The following is a 21402-nucleotide window of genomic DNA, read 5'->3' as shown; positions in this document are numbered from 1 at the left end:
GGGGCTCTACGGCCACTGTCCCCCTTGTTCGTTCTTCTCCAGCCACGCTCACCTGCTTGCTTCTCTGGAACATGCCAGGCCTACTGCCACCTCTAGACCGTCACAAATGGAAAATAAAGGCTATTTTAACAGCATACTGACAGAGTTAGACTTTCCTTTGAGAGATTTTGGTCAAGGAACGGAGTATTTGAGAGGGCTAGAGTAGACGCAAGGAGCTGATATAGGCAGCAATATCACCTCCTCAGACAAAAAATGTCTAGCTCTTCCTTTAAAGGTCACCCTTTATCATTCTATGGCCCAGTTTTCGTTTCCTCCCAACTCCTAAGACACGTTATTCCTTACTTTCTCCCCCCCAACTACCAACCCATTTCCTTTGACCTTCAAACATGCACCGATCACGTCATCTCAAAGACAAAAACAACCCTACAACACTTTTGTCCAATTCTTTTCTCTCATTTTCCTTTAGAATCACAAAAGTGATAAATCTGGAAGAAATATTTTAGCCCAAGCCTCTCTTTTGCAGAATCAATTAAGCTTGAATACGTTCAATATGTTGTACATGCTGCATATTTCACTGGTCCTGGAAAATGACAAAATTGAAGCAGTGAACATTTAAACAACTGGACACCTCATTTATCTCCAAAACTTCTATTTTAATGTCCCTTATCAATTCATCTTGTCAACACTTATCTTATTCAAACTCCAGAAGTCAGAACTTTATTATCCGTACTGCCATATAGGAATCCTAAAGCGTTACAATACTCCACAAGTGAATGGAACTTTCACAGCCTTTACCCTAAATAGACAGTATTTAGTTGTAGAAAATACCAAGTTATTTAGAATGGGATTTCAAAACTCCATTCTTCTGGTAAGGTGTTTTTTTTTTTTTTTTTTGATGTGGAAGATTGCCCCTGAGGTAACATCTGTTGCCAAATCTTCCTCTATTTTGTTTGCTGGACGCTGCAACAGGCTTGATGAGCACTATGTAGGTCCATGCCCAGGATCCGAACCCACAAACCCCGGGCCGCAGAAGCAGAGTATGTGAACCTAACCACCACACCACCCAGCTGGCACCTGGTCAAGGATTTTTTAACCTCAGGTATTAAACCAACTTTTTTCCCCTCTTCAAAGCAGTTAAAACTACAATAGCTCTTTACTTACTTTGCCTTACATGCATCTCTTCTGGAATAGGCTCTTGAGATGCCTCCTCCAATTCAAGATTTCTACCTTCCAACGTTGGAGTGTCATTTTCATTCATATTTATCATATTTGCCTGCTTTCTGAGAGAGAAATCTCTCCTCAGCAATTTTAGCTCTAATCATCTCAATATTTAAATCCTTTCTCAGTTGACTGGCAAAATGTGATGCAGCCATCCTGCCAGGCAAAAGAAAGGTAGACAACTTATATAGATTTTCATATTATTTAAAAAATTAAGATTCCAGTTCACCTCCTGCCCCAACTCAGAGCATTCTGACATAAAAATTTTTCAGTACAAAATGCAATAAATATGTGACACTGCAAAGTGGGAAGAAAGTTAGCAAAAGATAGTACAGTCTATTTTGGGGTTCTACATAGGGCCTTGCTTGACAGATGAAGTGAAGCCCAGGAAGCTATGGGCCATGACACAAACAAGAGGCTCTAGGCTCACCGCACAGCATTACAAAATGACAAGAGTGAAGGAAAGGAGAGGATAGGGAGAGTAAGCAAAGGACAGTATACAGAATCGTTTCCTAACCTTTCCCTGTGATGAAGGCAGGCAGCCTGGCATTTTTTCTCAAGCCACAAAACAAAACAAACCAAACACACGAGATGCCTATTAGACAGACAGGGATGATAAGCAGGCAGTTGGATATACAAGATTGAGCAAAAGATGGGTTTTTAGAAGAATTACCATGGTCACACAGAAGGATAGCCATACAGTTTGCCATTTGAGGGCATAATGAAATTATTTTCGGCCATGTAAGAAATCACATTGTTTAGCTGGCACATACTCTTTTCTTAGAAAGATTCTTGAGAACGTGTTCAAGCCAAACAAGGGAGAAGGACAAGAAACAGGATGCCATGTGTTCCAGGAAATCCTTCATTCAAATGAGGAAAAGAATAAAGGAAAGTGGAAAGTCTAAGGGAGTCACCTATGCCGCTGGTATAGAAAACAACCAAGCCCAACGGGAGAAAGATGACTGATTCTCCACAAGTGTTGCTGGCTCAAAAGGAAAAAAAAAGAAAGAAAAAGGGGACGGTCTGCCAATAGGAAGATAAAAAGTTCTAAGCAAACTAGACTCTTCAACAAGAATAACTGAGACAGTCCACTAGAAAACTCCAAAGAAAAATCTGCACAAGAAATGCAACCCATTAAAATGTTACGATCAACAGAGTATACAAAAAATGAGAATTCTTCTGACTTGGATGCTAATAACACTCTCCTGTAAGAGCCCAGGGGAAGTGACAAAGGACTCTACTTTTCAGTAAGCATGCTCCTCTACTATTTGACTTCCCACCTCCTGGAAGTATTAATGTGCTAAATGTTAAAGAAACAATAAACCATTAGTTACTTTAAAATACAGCGTAGCACTATACACCACAAAGAGAGACAGCCTGCATGCAAAAGCTTGAGTTAATAGCAAAGGCGTGTTTAATTGTCACCTAAACCAGCACAGGTGGTTAGTATCATCGCTGTTACACAGGTGAGGGAGAGAACTGCCCGCGCTAGCACAGCCAACAGGCGCTGGAGCTGGGATCTCAAGCCCCGCAGCCTGGCTCTTCACATCACTACATCCAAGTTCCCCTCTTGGCTGAGTGGAGTTTCTTCCAGCTTGAAAGTCTAGAATGCCTTCATCTTGCTTGCCTAGAGGTTCCCAACCAGGGCGGTTTTACATGTCGCCGGCTCTGGCAGCAGCTAATGGAACTGAAGGTCGGGGCCAAGGATGCTAAGCATCGTCCCGCCCCAGAGGCCAATCACGGCCCAGTGGTGAAACGCTGACTGCTACATAGATTATGGCAACAAATATTTACTCTTCTGGAGGACGGAGGCATCGGCTGCGGGAAGGACAGGTAACTGGTCCTAGAGGAGCCTCCCCCGAGAGGAGTCCAGCTCGCCGCCGCCCACCTCAGACCCTTCCAGACCTTCTAGGAGGAGGCGAGCCAGCGCCCTTCCTCCAGCTCCCAGCACCCACCTCCCTGAGGCAGCCTGTAGCGTGAAACCTCAGTCAAACCCAAAGGAAAGAAACGCTCCGTATCTGGAGAGCCGCCGCTGCCGCCGCCGCCGCCGCCTCGGAGCAGCGCCGCCTACACCTGAGCCGCCCAGAATCCGAACTTCCCACACCCAGCCTCTGATTGGAGGGCCTTTGAGCAACCCCGCGGGGAAAGGGGCCCGCCCCTTCTTTTTTTGACTAGGCTTGCGATTTCGTCCGTCCCTGCGCTATTCGAATTGATTGAAAGGTGAACGGACTGTTCAAAGGATGGGCGCGTCCGACGCGATTATGGCTGAGGATCGGGGACAGGGCGCTGGTGAGGCGGTGCGGTCCGTAAACCGCCTGGAGCTCCAGGGCGCCAGCATCCGAGGAAAGATGAAAGCGCTCCTCGGAGCAGAAGGGACTCAGTGTTTGCAGGGCTTTTAATGTCCTTGTTTAGTCACACAAATCCAGCACAACTTATTGGAACGTTTTCTTCACTTAATATTTTTTAAAAAGGGTTTACTACCCCAGAATTTTCCTTACATCGCTTAGCGTTACTTTCCAACATCGCCAGGCTTTTTTTTTTTTCATCCGGTTTTTATTGAGGTAAAATTTAAATACTGTGGAAAGGATTGATCTTTTAGTGTGCGATTTCATGAGTTTTGCTAAACGTAAACAGCTGTGTAAGCACCACCCAATCGGAAAACAGCATTTCCATCACTGAGAGTTCCCTCATCCCCTTTCCAGGCGCCCACTGTTAGGCAGCCAACCTCTGCTCTGATTTCCATCACCACACACATAAAGGGGGTAGTCCTCTCCCAGGTGGCCCTTCTTTCTCTAACCACGCTTTCCAGATCCATCCCTACTGTTGCGTGATCAGGAGTTGGTTTTTATTGCTGAAAGGCATTCCATCGAATACTTTGTCTATCCATTCACCCATTGCTGGACATCTGGATTATTTCCATTTTTGGCTATTATGAATAAAGTTGTGTGGAAATTAATAAATAGAAACCTCACTAAATTGGAGTCTTGGGATCCAGAGGCGGAGCTTTCACACCCTACCTCCTAGCAGAGCCCAACAGGAAGAAGACAGACTTCTTCTTGACCAAGAAGCTCAGCCAATGAGAGACTATCACAACTCAGCTGCTACACCTCTGGACTCCTTGTTTACAATGGCCCTCCCAACTTCCTCTTCCGCCCAGAATAGAGTTTCTCCTCCATGCTGCTAGCGACTTGCACCTGGCTCGCCGTGGTTTCAGACTTTGAATTGCAATTCTTTCTTGGTTCCCCGTAAACCCATTTTTGCCGGAGAAATAACTGGCTGTCTGTTTAAGGTCAACAGTTGCTATAAACATTCTTGTGCAAGTCTTTTTTGTGGGCATGTTTTATTTCTCTTGGGGAAATATAGATGTGGTATTTCTGGGTCATTCTGGGTATGCTTAACCTTATAGGAAATTGCCAAGCAGTTTTCCAAAAGAAAGCTGGCACATTGTTAGGAATGGAGAGGGTCATGGTGCAATGATAGAAGATTCTATTCACCAAGCTAGAGCAATTTGAAACATGTATGGATCTAATAAAATAGGCTCACAATTGATGAAGCAAAAATTTACAGAACTACAGAGAAAAAATTGATGAATCTGCCATTATCGTGAGTGATTCAACATACCTCTCTCAGCGCTGATTGACCAAACAGACACAATTCAGCAATGATATAAAGACGAGTCAACAAAAGAATTAAGCAACTTGACCAAATGAACCCTGACCCATGACAGAGACAATCCAGAGCTGATCCCTGCTTCCTGGGTCCCTCCCCAGAATCACCCAGCAGGGCCCACACCCTGAGGTGAGCCCCTCCCAGGTCACTGTGCCCAGACTCCCCAGGGTTCCCCTGGGAGGCCTCATGTTCTCCCTTGCAGCAGCAAGTAAATAAACCAAACTTTGCTTAACTGCAACTTGTGATACCAAACCTCTTAATCTCAAATTCGCGTGTCTGATGTACAGTAAGCCGAACACAGAGACATGCATGCCTGGAGGCAGAGAAAGATTTATTCAAATTGGCCAAAACAAGGGGGAGGAAAACAGGTTCTCTCAAAACCACCTTCACAAGAGAGGAAGGTGGGGGATTTCATAAGCTAAGGGGGTTGGCAGGAGGAGTTTCAAAGAAACAAAGGGGAAATCCGTGATGTTCCTTTCGCTCCAGATAAGCCCTTGGGCAATTTGACTTCTGGGTATCAAGGGCAGCTGGGGGCTGTTTATCTGGTGATTGTAACTTCATTGAAGGCATTCTTGGGGCTGCACTGGTGGTGTGGCAGTTAGGTTCATATGCTCCACTGCAGCAGCCCCGGGTTCATGGGTTCAGGTCATGAGCACGGAGCTGTATGCCACTCATCAAGCCATGCTGTGGCGGTGCCCCATATACAAAATAGAGGAAGACTGGCACAGATGTTAGCTCAGGGACAATCTTCCTCACCAAAATAATAATAATAAAATTAAAAGTAACAACAATGAAGGCATTCTTTTTCTTCTGCAAAATAAGCTTATAAATCCTTGTTACCCTTGAGTCACCACTCAAGTTAAACAAAAAAAGCAGCAAATTGACAAGATTAATTTCCTTTCACCTACATCTGTGTTGGGAACAAGGTCAAAAGAATCGAATGTTTACAGTAACCCTCAGGTACCCAGCTTCAGGTGTTCTTGGTGGTCTCCATCTGATGGGCTTTATCTGTAGACATCTTGAGATGGAGTCCTGAAATCTTGAAATTGGATTACCAAATAGGAGCAAGAGAAATAATTATTGATTCAAGAAAAATTTATAATGTAGAGCGGAAATTAGTTTTAGAGTCTGACCACCTAGGGCTCTAGTTCTGGAGCTGCTCAATTTCTGTTCTCAGACTTCATTGATGTGAGTCATATCAACACCTACTTCATAAGTGATATGAGATTTTCACATATTGTGTATATGGGGTAGCCATTCTGGTTCAAAACTGATTTGGCTTGAACTAAGGAAGCTTGACTTACTGCCTATCAAACACACATTGTACATCTGCTTTAACTGTTAAAGAATGCATTCTCTTACAAGAATGCATACGTCCCCTCCTACAATGCCAGTCTCAGCCAGTATCCAGTGTCAGTAATTCCCTATTAGTAACACCCATATCAGCACTCTGAAGATAACTTCCCTTTCCTGGACATCAGGGTCAGGTTGACCTGCTAATTTTTAACTGAATACCTCTTTGAAACTTTGATGAGTATGTATCCTGGGCATGTTTAAGGTATGTTCTTTGTTCTAAAAAGCTATAAAACTGTACTGAAAACCATGCTTCTCTGGAACATTTTCTTCCTTTGTGGAAACTGCCTTCCCAGGTTATAATCCTCAACTTGGCTCAAGTAAAACTCAGCTTATCTCTCTAACCTATAGACTGGTTATGGGTTATTTTGCGTAGACATAAGGTTGTTGTGAGAATGAAATGAAATATCCTACCTAACGATCATAGCATAGCAGCTGGAATACAGTAAGGACTTCAAAACCTGGTAGTTACTGTGAGCTGACCACAAAAGGGAAAACTTAGAATGAGGCTCAAATCCTGCGGGTGCCCCTGTGTACTCCACCAGCCCCGTTCCTGGCAAGGCAGGGAGCAGGGCTTGGGTGGAGAACCGGACTTCATTACTTAATGAATCTATTTGCCTGTAACAGTTAAAGCTGAAAGGAAGATAATGGGGCTCTAAATTCTCCACTGGAATTAAAGGAGGAAAGAATTACAATTAAAGGATTCTCCATTTCAAAAACCTGTTCTGTTTTCCCCAGTTTTAAAGATGCTCTCTAGAGCCAGCCTGATGTCCTAGCAGTTCAAGTTCAGCGTGATCCACTTCAGCAGCCTGGGTTCAGTTCCCGGGCACAGAACCAGACGACTCATTTGTCAGTAGCCATGCTATGGTGCTGGCACACTTAGAAGAACCAGAAGAACTTACAACTATACACAACTATGTACTGGGGACTTTGGGAGGAAAAAACGAAGAAAAAATGAGGAAGATTGGCAACAGACGCTAGCTTAGGGCAAATCTTCCCCTGCAAAAATAAATAAATAAATAAATAAATAAATAAAGATGTTCTCACTTTGTGTGTCTAATAAACTTTTAAGGCCTAATGGCTCCAGAGTCCATGTAAACCAAGCCTTGGATTAGCAGGGGCCCGAGATGAGTACAGGATAGTGGCAAAGAGTGTGGGCTTTGACTTGGGTTTTAATCTCTACCCTGCCACTGTTTTAAATCCAAAGGTTGAAGGCCATATATGGCCTTGGGCAAGAGGCGTAACCCTTCATAAACCTCAGTTTGATAACAATCTCTTCTCCATGGAGTTTTAAGATAAATTGTATTACAGTACCTGGCAAATAATAGATTTTCAATAAATGGTACTTTAAAATACTGATAATGACAACAACAATAATAACAATATCCCTGGATCTACCATTAGAAATTATGAGCATTTTTAGGTAAAGTATTGAGACATCAAGAGCAAGAGGTATTGCTATAAAAAATTAGTAAGAATGACAAAATTTAACATTAGTTGGCCACAAGTATAAACTGGTGGAGTCTTTCTAGAAAACAAATATAGAGCTGTTTCCCAATCAGTCTTACATGTCTAAAGGATGAATAGGGTCTCACTTAATCCAGAACACTGTCAGCCATTGCTCTGAATCAGCATTTTCCCCCTTAAGTGTCCATTTGGAGACTTAAAGAAAGTAGAACTCACTCAAACTTTTCTTTCTTCATCCACTTATTGCTGCTTTCTTCCACCAATAAGTAAAAGCTGTTGATGATTCTTCCCTCAGTAACTGTCTGAGAAAACATAGCAGAAATACAATAAATATGTTGATTGGCGTTTTTATTATGTAGATGTTTTATATAAGGTGACAAATATTTTTCTTTTATGGTGCTTTAGAACTCATAAAATATGATTCAAAACACTTTTAAAAAATCTCTGTAAAATTTAAGCACACATCTCCAAAATCACCTCTGAAAATGTATAAATACAGAGTTGACAGACTGCAATTATTTACAAGTCACACACACATATTGACAAAGCCTGGGAGGAGCTGGGTGATCTGGCAAGATCGCGTGAACCTTTCTTGTGTTTTAATTTCCACCAGCAGTGTAATAATGGTTTTTATACAAAAAATATAGTTTAAAAATTCCTGCAAATAGCTCAATCTAATTATGTCCCTGATGATCTAATTAAATGTTAAATTTTCAGTTATTAAAAACCCACATCTTTCTTGAAAAGAAAATGTTTTAATTAATTGCTGTATATTTTTTATGTTTTATATATGCTATATATTACAAATTAATCACTCTCTTCGTATTAGCTATTTAAGGTATTTCTAATTTTCCTATTATACATAATCCTTCAATTAACATCTTTTAAAATGTCAATTTTTGTTCAAGCTTCTCTTTTATGTCTCAACATTAGATTTTTATTTCCCTGGTCTTTACAATGGAAGACAGGAATGGCACTCTTTTAAAAACTGAAAGAAGTAGAGATGCCTGTCAAACAATGCAAGATTTACACATTTCCACCCCTTTCTGTCCTTCCCCACCACTGCCATCTCCACATAAGTGTGATCCCTTTCAGTGTGTCCAAGTTTCTGATAATTTCTTAGGAGACAATCCCAGACAGGGGAATTACTGAGTAACATAGAAATTATAGAAACATTAAAGGAAATTATTGGTGGCAAAAAAGAAAAATTCAAATCCTATATATAGGGAAATAAGAAACATTTACACCAAAGAAAACAAAGATAAAAAGAAAGTCAATGGAATGGGGTAATGCTTGCCATTAGTATGTCAGAGGGAAGTCTGGTATCTAAAATATAGAGAACTGCTGATAAATTTCTTCGGACAGTAACTAGGATGCAGCGGATGAATAAATATTGGCAGAGGAGAAAAACAAGATCTGGAGGTCAAGGAACTTGCCCACCTTCTGAAGGAAAGTAGAGTGTGAAGAGGGCGCTGAGTCTGTGTGCTTGACTGTGCCGTCTTGCACTCTCTCTTATTAAGGATGATGTGTATTTTGTACGCGAAGTTTAGATCTCAGGAATAAACATATAGTGTGATGTGCACTGATAGAGAATATATGCAGGAAATGGGATGGAATGGAGCAGGGTGCTGGAATATATATATATAGTGTGATGTGCACTCATAGAGCATATATGCAGGAAATGGGATGGAATGGAGCAGGGTGCTGGAATATATATATATAGTGTGGTGTGTACTGGTAGAGAATATATGCAGGAAATAGGATGGAATGGAGCAGGGTGCTGGAATATATACATATAGTGTGATGTGCACTGATAGAGAATAGATGCAGGAAATGGGATGGAATGGAGCAGGGTGCTGGAATATATATATATATATATATAGTGTGATGTGCACTGGTAGAGAATATACGCAGGAAATGGGATGGAATGGAGCAGGGTGCTGGAATATATATATATAGTGTGATGTGCACTCATAGAGCATATATGCAGGAAATGGGATGGAATTGAGCAGGGTGCTGGAATATATCTTTAAAGTGGTTTTACTATACCAGAGGACATGATTGTTTTTGAGACTCTGATAAAGAAATATTTTGAATGATTTCTTCTTTTGAAAGACGGCGTGCTCATTACCATTGCCTTGTCACTCTTGCTAAGTTTTGTTAGTGTTTCCTTCTAGTCGTTTCCCAAGTATTTCTTTTTGGCTAAATTATTTGTTTATCTGTATAAAGCTAAGGGGGTTTGTTTTTCGGTGTGGATTTTTTAGCAGGTCTTCCTAATACGGGAAGGAATTTAATAGTGAATTTTTAAAGTAAAGGCCTAGTGCCCATAGGCATATTTTAATGTGTGAATTCTTTATCAAATATGTCATAAATATTGAGGAGGCGGTGTGTTAAAATAGTCTTATTTATTTATTTAATTTTTAAAAATATTTTTTAAAATTTTTATTGAGTTAATGATGGGTTACAATCTTGTGAAATTTCAGTTGTACATTAATGTTTGTCAGTCGTGTTGTAGGTGCACCCCTTCACCCTTTGTGCCCACCCCCCACCCCCCTTTCCCCTGGTAGCCACTAATCTGTTCTCTTTGTCCACATGTTTAAATTCCTCATAGGAGTGGAGTCATACAGAGATTGTCCTTCTCTATCTGGCTTATTTCACTTAACATAACTCCCTCAAGCTCCATCCATGTTGTTGCAAATGGGACGATTTTGTTCTGTTTTATGGCTGAGTAGTATTCCATTGCATATACATACCACAACTTCTTTATCCATGGAAGCACTTAGGTTGTTTCCATGTCTTGGCTATTGTAAATAATGCTGCAATAAACATTGGGGTGCACAGGACTTTTGGAGTTGCTGACTTCAAGCTCTTTGAAGAGATACCCAGTAGTGGGATAGCTGGGTCGTATGGTAGTTCACCATTCCCTTTCCACTTAGACTACTGACACCTATCTTATTGAGAAAAGATGGAATTAAGATTACTATCAGTGTGCTCATTATATTTTTTAAAAATAAGTCTATCAAATCTTTGTCTAGGATTAACTTTTATTAATTGATTTGCATTCAAGTGATTAGGATGATTACAAATAATTATCTAGTCAACTCTTAAAATTTTAATAACATTCCTCTCTTTGGGCATGCTTGGAAAATCTGTCCCTGAATCAATATTACAAAATATCTACATAATTTTCACCACAGAACTTCTACAAATAATTATCCATTCCATTTTGACTATTATAGCTTATCCTAGAGAATTAAGTAAATATGTATTACTTCACTCCTGCACACCCTTTAAACGCAGCTAACAGACACTGAATAAACCAGCCCATCCTGGCGGTATCAGGAGTTACTTGCCCCACGTGCTGTCCCCAGGCTGCAGCCGCCTGAGGGGACTCGCCCGGGGCCCCGCCCTCACAGCTCACACCCCCCGTGCACTCTCGCCCCGGGGCCGCCCCCCCACCCTCCCGCGCGGCTCTGCGCGCACAGGCCGGACGCTCGGAGCCGGCGCCGGGCCGCCCTGCTCGGCCTCCTGGGCCCAGCGGCGCCTCTGGACCGAGCACGCGCACCAGCGGCCTCCGCGCAGGCTCCGTGCCCGCGCACGCGCCCTCGCGTCGCGCTCCTGGCGGAGAGACCTGCGCTCGGGGCCGGGCTCCCGGCGGTTCTCGCGCTGCCGTTCCACCCGGACTTCCGCGCTTCGGCGGCCTTTCGGACGAGCCGCCGCGCCCGGAGATGTTCAGGTTGGAGCGACACTTCTCAGAGGGCAGCAGTCACGCCAGATCTTCGGCTTCCATTCCGTTTTCGCGCGGTTCTCCCTCTTCGCAAGGTGAGTGGAGCTCGTTTGTGGATGTGTTAGCACAGGATGCGGGAATCCTGTGAAGCGAGTCAATTCGGAGCCCGACGTGAACCAGGAGGGCTGGCGGCGGAAGCGCTCACAGCCTGGAGGCCCATAGTAGGGACGCCAGTCCTCACGGGACTCTCGGGCCTGAACAGCAGAGGACGGTGTGTGTCTGTGGGGACAGACGGGCAGCGTGTGGCGGGGTGTGTGTGTGAGAGACGCGAGTGAGCGGTGGGATGCGCCTCCGTGCCGTGGGTGTGGCTGCGAGGCTGTGACAGGTGCGTGGCTGTGCTGGGGTGACGGGGATTTGGTGCATGTCCTTCACCTGTGCGGGTGTGATGGCTGTGGCTCTGTGGCGTCACTGTCTGGTGGCTCTGGGTTCCCTGGCGCTTCCTCCTCTTCTCTCCTCACAGCTGCTTGGCTGCAAGAGGGAAGTAGGATCTTGAGCCCTAAAGGGAGATTTCCAGCCAGGGAGCACCGAGGTTAATTTGGGAAAGCCTGGAAAGTTCTCTACTTGGGAGCCCTGAGGGGCAGCTACTGTCTCAGAGCCTGGGGGTTCCCAGAGCTCGGACCCCAGGAACGTGCTGTAAACCTATTCCCGTGGTCCAGGCTCTGTCCTCTTTTCCATCTGTTTATGTGTATGAGCAGGGCAGGTGTGGACCTGGAGAGTGTCGTGTAAGGAAGTCATTCTGTGCCCCAAGAACAGCCTGGTGCCTCGTGACTTCCTCCTCAGTCCTGCCATCCCCAAAAGAAGAACCTTGATGAGGGGAAAGAATTGGTTTACACTCAAAAGTCAACATTGAGGACGGTTGATTTTCTTTCATAAAATCATTGATTTTAACTTATTGATATAAGAAAAACTTAACAAAACTTTGCAATAATATCTGATTTTTAGTTGTCTTCCCCAAAACATTTCCAAATACTGATTGAAATAGAAGAAAATAAGGAATCATTGTATTTCCCCACGTCTTTCTTTGCTGCTTCAGGGCACTGAGAGTCTTACTGATGTTCTCACTTATGAGACGCTTGATCACATCAGGTTCTTTGGGCAGGTTGTGATTCACAAATGTCTCTTTGATTCTGCTGCATTTCGGTGGGAGGGAAATTTCCTCCTCCTCTTTTCTAGAAGCTCTTGATTTATGAATTAAAAGTGCATTCTCAAGCAAAAGTCCTCATTTTTTTTCCCTTTGTTTTGTGAGCATTATCAGAGCAGGGCTGATAAGCACAATTTTAATCTAAGAATAATTTTCTTTTATAATACCGAATTAGAGGACGTGCAATGTTCTTCAGTAAAAATATCTAACATATTTATATAGGATTACAACATATTATTAAGTTTTTATGTAGATTATACTTCTCCAAGATATTCATGCTTAGTAGGTGATCTTCATACTCTTAGTTTTACTGATGAAAAAGTCAAGACATTAAAATGTCATGAACTCTAAGAGCAGTTACTTTTAGAAAATCTGAGAACAGAATCTATGTCTTAAGTTTCAACTGGATACCGTTCCCCAGTTATGGGTGCATATTTTACACTTGGACCAGTATCATCCTGATTAATAATGCTGTACCTGCCATCATGTAGCAGAACCAAATTAATTAACCTGTTCCCTGTTAGAGTTTTGTGTTTCTGGTTTTTGGGTGTCAAAAACTAAGTATTGAACATACTCGTACATGCATTTCTTTCTCTCAGTATTTTCTTAAGAAATGTCTAGAACTAGAATTTGGGGTAGAATAATCAGATTTTTAGTAAGTGCTTATGATATTCCAGACCATGCCATCTTAGTATTCGGGGTGATAAAAAGATTCAAATGACATAGTTGACACTTTTACGTTCCTTCTGGTAAGTAAAGTAAACCCTGAATAGGAATAGATGCATCGAAGGCCACTAGGGAGATTCAGATAATGTGACTTGGTGTTTTATACGGCAGTGATGTCATTCTGACTGCAGTCACCACTGTCGGGTTGTGATTAAACTCTGATGACCTATGAGAGCACCATGATGCTAAGGGATTTATGTTGTAAATTTTTACGTTACTTTTTAAGTTGAGATAGATTCATGATCATAAAATTCACTGTTTTCTTTTCTTTTTTTTGGTGAGGAAGATTGGCCCTGAGCTAACACCTGTTGCCAGTCTTCCTCTTTTTGCTTGAGGAAGAGTGGCCCTGAGAAAACATCTGTGCCCATCTTCCTCTATTGTGTATGTGGGATGCCACCACAGCATGACTTGTTGAGTGGCGTAGGACCATGCCTGGGATCCAAACCTGTGAACCTGGGCCAACAAAGCAAAGTGTGCTGAACTTGACCACTATGCCACTGGGCCAGCCCCAAAACTCACCTTGTAAAAATGTACTCAAAAGAAAACATTTTACTATAGTCACAAGGTTGTACAAATCAGTACCACTATCTAATTCCAAAACATTTTATCACCTTAGTAAAAAACCCTGTCCTTGTTAGCTGTCACTTCCTATCCCTGGTCCTCCCATACTCTGGAAACCACTAACCTGTCTTCTGTCTCCATGGATTTGCTGAGTCTTGAAATTCAGTCTACATGGAATCATGCAATATGTGTCCTTTTATGTCTAGCTCCTCTCACTTGGCATGAGGTTTTCAAAGTTCGTCCATGTGGTAGATAAGCACATCATTCTTTTACTTTATTTTGGAAAGTATACATGGCATTACATTTGCCATTTTAACCACTTTTCAGTGTATAGTTCTGTGACAGTAAAAGACCTCAGATATGTTGTCAAACTTAATGTATAAAATCATAATCACCTAAACATGATTAATTCTATTATAACCATAAGTTAGAGTGCTATGCAGCCATTCAAAATATTTGTCAAAATAAGGAAACTATGTATGATAGAATTTAGCAAAGATTTTGAGTATTTAAGATATTCTTTTGTTTCTTTTTAAATCCTGTTTTTCTATCTGTTATGACAAACTCTAAGTTTCAATTGGACAATTTTATCCTTTTACATTTAATGTAATAATTGACAGTTAGATTTAGGTCATCCATTTTACTGTATGTTTTCTTTTTTTACTTTTGGCTTTTGTTCCCCTTTCTCTTTTTTTCTTCTTTGGGGTTAATAATATTTATTTAAAATTCCATTTTAACTTGCTTTTTCTATATGTGCCTATTTTTAGTGGTCACTGTCTGTATTTAAATATATATATGTATATATGTATTTATATATATATATATATATAATTATTTTATTGGGTCATATTGGCTTTCAACCTTGTATACATTTCAAGTGTCTATCATTATATTTTAGTTTCTCTTTAGACTGCATTGTGTTCATCACCAATAATTCAGTTTTTATCCGTCACCATACATATGTGGCTTTACCATTTCATCCTCCCTCATCCCTTTTTCTTCTGGTAACCACTAATCTATTCTCATCTATGTGTTTGCTTATATTCCACATAGGAGTGAAATCATACAGTATTTCTTTCTCTGTCTGACTTGTTTTGCTCAAGATCCATCCATGGTGTCTCACATGGGATGAGTTTGTCTGTTTTTATGGGTGAGTACTATTCCATTGTGTATATATACAACATCTTCTTATCCATTTGTCCCTTGATGGGCACCTAGGTTGCTTCCATATCTTGCCTATTGTGAATAATGCTGTGGTGAGCATACGGGTGCATATATCTTTTGGAATTAGTGATTTCATGTTCTTTTGATAAATACCCAGTAGCAGAATGGCTGGATCCTACAGTATTTCTGTTTTTAAGTTTTTGAGAAATTTCCATACTGTTTTCCATAGTGGCTGCACCGGTTTGCATTCCCACCACAAGTTTAAGAGCATTCCCTTTACTCCACATCCCCTCCAACATTTGTTATTTTTTGTCTTGGTAATTATAGCCATTTGACTGGTGTGAGGTGATACCTCATTGTCATTTTGATTTGTATTTCCCTGACGATTAGTGATGTCCAACATCTTTTTGTGTGCCTATTGGCCATCTGGATATCTTCTTTGAAAAATGTCTGTTCGTATCCTATGTCCATTTTTTTGATTGGATTATTCTTTTTTTTGTTATTGAGTTGTATGAGCTCTTTATATATTTTGGAAAGTAACGCCTTGTGAGATGTATGATTTGCAAATATTTTCTTCCCATTGGTGCATTGTCTTTTCATTTTGATGATGGTTTCCTTTGCCTTGCAGAAGCTCTTTAGTCTGATGTAGTCTTATTTCTTTATTTTGTCTTTTGATTCCCTTGCCTGTGGAGACATGGTATTCAGAAAGATACTACTAAGACCTACGTCAAATCTGTACTGCCTATATGTTCTTCTAAGAGTTTTATGGTTTCAGGTCTTACATTCAAGTCTTTAATCAATTTAGAGTTAATTTTTGAGTATCACGTGAGACAATGGTCTACATTCATTCTTTTGCATGTGGCTGTCCAATCTTCCCAACACTATTAATTGAAGAGACTTTCCTTTCTTCATTGTGTGTTCTTGCCTTCTTTGTTGAAGATTAGCTGTCACTTGATGTGTGGTTTTACTTCTGGGCTTTCAATTCTGTTCCATTGATCTGTATATCTGGGTTTTTTATGCCAGTACCATGCTGTTTTGACTACTACAGCTTTGTAGTATATTTTGAGTTCAGGGAGCATGATACATCCAAGTGTTTTTTTTCCCCCCTCAGAATTGCTTTGGCTATTCAGTGTCATTTGTTTTTCCATATAAATTTTAAGATTCTTTTCTCTCTTTTTTTTTTTTTTTTTTAAAGATTTTATTTTTTCCTTTTTCTCCCCAAAGCCCCCCAGTACATAGTTGTATATTCTTCGTTGTGGGTCCTTCTAGTTGTGGCATGTGGGACGCTGCCTCAGCGTGGTCTGACGAGCAGTGCCATGTCCACGCCCAGGATTCGAACCAACGAAACACTGGGCCGCTTGCAGCGGAGCGCGCGAACTTAACCACTCGGCCACGGGGCCAGCCCCTCTTTTCTCTCTTTTCATGAAGAATGTCATTGGTATTCCATTCGTGTTTGCATTAAATCTGTAGATTGATCTGTAGATCAGTCTGTAGATTGATTTAGGTAATATGGACATTTTAACTGTGTTTATTCTTCCAATACATGGGAATGGAATATCTTTCCATGTCTTTGTCTTCTTTGAGTTATTTCATTAATGTCATAGTTTTTGGAGTATATGGCATTCACCTCCTTGGTTAAATTTATTCCAGGTATTTTATTCTTTTTTGTTGCAATTGTAAATGGGATTATAGTCTTGACTTCTCTTTCTGCTGATCCATTATTAGTGTATAGGAATGCAAGTGATTTTGTGTGTGTGAGGAAGACTGGCCTTGAGATAACGTATTTTGCCAAGCTTCCTCTTTTATTTTCTCCCCAAAGCCCCAGTACATAGTTGTATATCCTAGTTGTAAATCATTCTAGTTCTTCTATTTGGGATGCCACCACAGCATGGCCTGATCAGCGGTGTGTAGGTCCATGCCCGGAATCCAAACTGGCAAACTGCAGGCCCCCATTACGGAGTGAAATGCAAATGATTTTTGAATGTTGATTTTGTACCCTGCAGCTTTACTGTATTTGTTGATTATTTCTAATAGTTTTTTGTTGGATTCTTTACAGTTTTCTGTATATAGAATCATGTCAACCACAAATAGTGACAGTTTTAATTCTTCCTTTCCTTTTTGGATACCTATTATTTCTTTTACTTGCCTTACTTGTTTGGCTAAAATTTCCAGTACTATGTTGAAGAAGAGTGGCAAGAGTGGGCACCCTTGTCTTGTTCCTGTTCTCAGAGGAATGGCTTTCACTTTTTGACCATTGCGTATGATGTTGGCGGTGGGTTGGTGCTATATGGCCTTTGTAATGTTGAGGTACTTTCCCTCTATACCCATTTTATTGAGAGTTTTTATCATAAATGGATATTGGAAATTGTCAGATGTTTTCTCTCCATCTATTGAGATGATCATGTGATTTTCATTCTTCATTTTGTTAATGTGGTACATCACATTGATGGATATGCTAATGTTGAACCATTTCAGCACCCCTACAGTAAATCCCACCTGATCGTGGTCTATGATCCAATTAATGTATTGTTGTATTCAATTTCCTAATATTTTGTTGAGTACTTTTGCGTCTATGTTCATCACTGATATTGGCCTGTAATTTTCCTTTTTTGTGTCATCCTTGTCTGGTTTTCCTATCAGGATAATGTTTGCCTCAGAAAATGAATTCAGAAGTGTCGCATCCTCCCAATTTTTCAGAATAGTTTGAGAAGCATAGGAATTAAATCTTCTCTGAATGTTTGGTAGAATTCACCAGAGAAGCTGTATGGTCCTGGACTTTTTCTTTGGGAGGCTTTTGATAACAGTTTCAATCTCTGCTTGTGATTGGTGTATTCAGATTCTTTATTTCTTCGTGATTCAGTTTTCGGAGGTCATATGGTTCTAAGAATTTATCCGTTTCTTCCAGGCTATTCAGTCTGTTGACATATAGTGTTTCATAGTATTCTTCTGTAATCCAATGTGTTTCTGCAGTGTCCATTGTAGTTACTGCTCTGTAATTTCTGATTGTATTTATTCGAGTCTTCTCTCTTTTTTTCTGAATCTGGCTGAGATATTGTCAATTTTGTTTATCTTCTCAGAGAACCGCTTCTTAGTTTCATTGATCCTTTCTATTGTTTTTCTACTTCCTGTTTCATTTATTTCTGCTCTGATTTCATTATTTCCTTCCTTCTCCTGACGTTGGGCTTTGTTTGTTCTTTTTCTAGGTCTTCCAGGTATAGTGAGGCTGGTCTATCTGAGACCCCTCTGGCTTTCTGTTGGCTCCCATAGGCGTGGGTGCTGCTGCCCCATCATGACCGGTGATGCTTGTCCTGGGTTGTCTGAAGGTGCTGGTTGCACTGCTGCCAGGGGTGCTGGGTTCACAGGTGTCACTTTCCCTGCCAGGGACCTGGAGAACTATATGTATCTCCTGCTGAGCTGGTGTTGGGGGGTGCCACCAGTGGGGGCTAGGTCACCAGATCTGCTGTGTTTCCTGAAGCCTCTGGTCACAGGTTCCACCTGCCAGTGCTGGGGCAAAGGGGCTATTTCTTCTGCCCCCACCAAGTTTGCTCACAGTTGTGTGGGCCAGGCCATCTCCACTGTGCCAGCAGTCACACAGGCCAGGCTGCCACCATCCATGCTCCACTGGCAGTCAGGTGAGCTGGGCTGTCCTCACCACTTGTGCAAGCCACTGTGTGAGGATCCACAACCTGGATTGCTGCCACTCAGCGAGGGTGGTGGGGGCTTCTCCCCTAGTTCCACTGCTTACTGGGGGTTGAGTCCACCCACATTCAGATGTATAGATGCATGGATCTCTTAGGCATCCTCTACTGCTGTATAGGAAATCCTATGTTGGTCAGTGCATGTCCATTTGGCTGTAACTTAGAGGGGAGTGACAAGGGGGAAAATTCCACCATGAGGCTGATGTCACTCATGTTGTCTCACCTTTTCTGAACTTTCCAAAAAACCAGTTTAAAAAAAATTATTGCGGTCTAACTAGTTTATAACATTGTGAAATTTCAGTTGTACATCAGTATTTATCAAACACCATATCGATGTGCCACTGCACCCCTTGTACCCACTCTCCTGCTGCCACAGTAACCACTAAATTGTTCTCTTTGTCCATAAGTTTGTTTATATTCCACATATGAGTGAAATCATATGTTCTTTTCTCTCTCTGTGTGGCTTATTTCTCTCAACATGATGCCCTCAAGTTCCACCAATGTGGTTGTGAATGGGACGATTATGTGCTTTTTATGGTGGAGTAGTATTCCATTGTATATATATACTACATCATCTTTATCCAATCATCAGTCGTTGGGCACTTGGGTTGCTTCCACATCTTGGCTATTGTGAATAATGCTGCAATGAACATAGAGGTGCATACGTCTCTTAGTGTTGATTTCAAGATCTTTGGATAAATACCCAGTAGTGGGATAGCCTGGTCATATGGTAATTCTATTTTTAACTTTTTGAGAAATCTCCATACTGTTTTCCAAAGTGGCTGCACAAGTTTGTGTTCCCACCAGCAGTAGATGAGGGTTCCCTTTTCTCCACAACCTTTCCAACATTTGTTATTTTTTTGTCTTGGTGATTGTAACTGTTCTAACAGGCATAAGATGATATCTAACTGTAGCATTGATTTGTATCTCCTTGATGATTAATGATGTGTAGCACCTTGTCATCTGCCTATTGACCATCCGTATATCTTCTTTGGAAAAATGTCTCTTCATATCCTCTGCCCACTTATTGATTGGGTCATTTATTCTTTCATAGTTCAGTTGTGTGAGCTCTTTATATATTGCAGAGATTAATCCCTTATCGTATATATGATTTGCAAATATTTTCTCTCAGTTCCTGGGTTGTTTTCTCATTTAGATCTTGGTTTCTTTTGCCTTCCAGAAGCTCTTTAGTCTGATGAAGTCCCACTTGTTTATTGTTTCTTTTGTTTCCCTTGTCTGAGTGGACACTATGTTTGTGAAGATCCTTTTAAGGCTGATGACAAAGAGTGTACTGCCTATATTTGCTTCCATAAGTTTTATAGTTTCTGGTCTTACATTCAAGTCTTTGGTCCATTCTGGGTCTATTTTTGTCTATGGAGAAAGATAATGGTCTACTTTCATATTTTAGACGTGGCTCTTTAGTTTTCTCAGCACCACTTATTGAAGAGGCTTTCCTTACTCCATTCTATGTTCTTGGTTCCTTTATTTTTTATTTACTTATTTGTTTTTGAGGAAAATTAGCCCTGAGCTAACGTCTGCTGCCAATTCTCCTCTTTTTGCTGAGGAAGACTGGCCCTGACCTAACGTCTGTGCCCATCCTCCTCTACTTTATATGTGGGATGCCTACCACAGCATGGCTTGCCAAGTGGTGCCATGTGCACACCCAGGATCCAAACTGGCCAACCCTGGGCCACCAAAGAGGAACGTGCAAACTTAACCACGGCACCACCAGGCCAGCCCCTCTTGCTTCCTTTATTGAAGATTTGCTGTCCATGTATGTGTGGTTTTATTTCAGGGCTTTCAGTTCTGTTTCACTGACCTGTGTGCCTGTTTTTGTACTGGTACCATGCTGTTCTGATTACTACAGTTTTGTAATATGTTCTGAAATCAGGGACTTCAGTGCCATCAGTTTTCTTCTTGTTTCTCAGGACTGCTTTGGCTATTCTGGTTTTTTTGTTGCCCCATACGAATTTTAAGATTCTTTGTTCTATTTCTGTGAAGATTGTCATTGGGATTCTGATTGTGATTGCATTGAATCTGTGGATTGCTTTAGGTAGTATGGCCATTTTAACTATGTTTATTTTTCCAATCCGTGTACATGGACTATCTTTCCATTTCTTTGTCATTATCGATTTCTTTCAGTAATGTCCTATAGTTTTCCTTGTATAGGTTTTACACATCTTTGGTTAAGTTTATTCCTAGATATTTTAATCTTTTTGTTGAAATTGTAAATTGGGTTGTATTCTTGAGTTCTTGCTCTATTAGTTCGTTATTAGAGTATAGAAATGCCACTGATTTTTGTACATTGACTTTGTATGCTACAACTTTGCTGTAGTTGTTGATTATTTCTAAGAGTTTTCCGATGGATTCTTTAGAGTTTTCTAAACATTTTATATATAGAAATGATGTCGACTGCAAAGAGTGAAAGTTTCACTTCTTCAGTGCCTATTTGGATTCTTTTTATTTCTTTTTCCTGCCTAATTGCTCTGACCAAAACCTCTGTACTATGTTGAATAAGAGTGGAGAGAGTGGGCATCCTTGTCTCGTTCCTGTTATCAGTGGGATGGCTTTCAGTTTCCCCCATTGAGTATGATGTTGGCTGTGGGTTTGTCATATAT

The 21402-nt window shown here is 41.1% G+C and overlaps 1 protein-coding gene and 1 long non-coding RNA gene across 6 annotated transcripts in view; one reads left to right on the top strand and one right to left on the bottom strand.

Moving 5' to 3' along the window:
* Positions 1–11462, bottom strand: part of LOC102149430 (disks large-associated protein 5) — a 43078-nt gene extending 31616 nt beyond the window's left edge. For all 4 annotated transcript variants that reach the window (XM_070237100.1, XM_070237101.1, XM_070237103.1 and 1 more), the window contains exons 1-2: positions 11339–11462; positions 7924–10654 (exon numbers count right to left, since the gene is read on the bottom strand). The gene's annotated coding sequence lies outside the window, so the exon portion shown is untranslated. The remainder of the gene's footprint in view (positions 1–7923; positions 10655–11338) is intronic.
* LOC138917991 (uncharacterized) overlaps positions 11386–21402 on the top strand; it is a 36001-nt gene continuing 25984 nt past the window's right edge. Inside the window, exons 1-2 of one of the 2 annotated variants that reach the window (XR_011426710.1) lie at positions 11386–11529; positions 14976–15072. This is a non-coding gene — a long non-coding RNA (uncharacterized lncRNA). Of the gene's footprint in view, positions 11530–14597; positions 15073–21402 lie in introns of those variants that run through there. The other variant, XR_011426709.1, reaches the window with a different exon arrangement.

This window comes from Equus caballus, chromosome 16 (assembly GCF_041296265.1).
Source record: "Equus caballus isolate H_3958 breed thoroughbred chromosome 16, TB-T2T, whole genome shotgun sequence".
Classification (NCBI taxonomy): domain Eukaryota; kingdom Metazoa; phylum Chordata; class Mammalia; order Perissodactyla; family Equidae; genus Equus; species Equus caballus.
The sequence above is the reverse complement of the archived record's forward strand: the minus strand, read 5'-3'. Positions and strand labels throughout refer to the sequence as shown.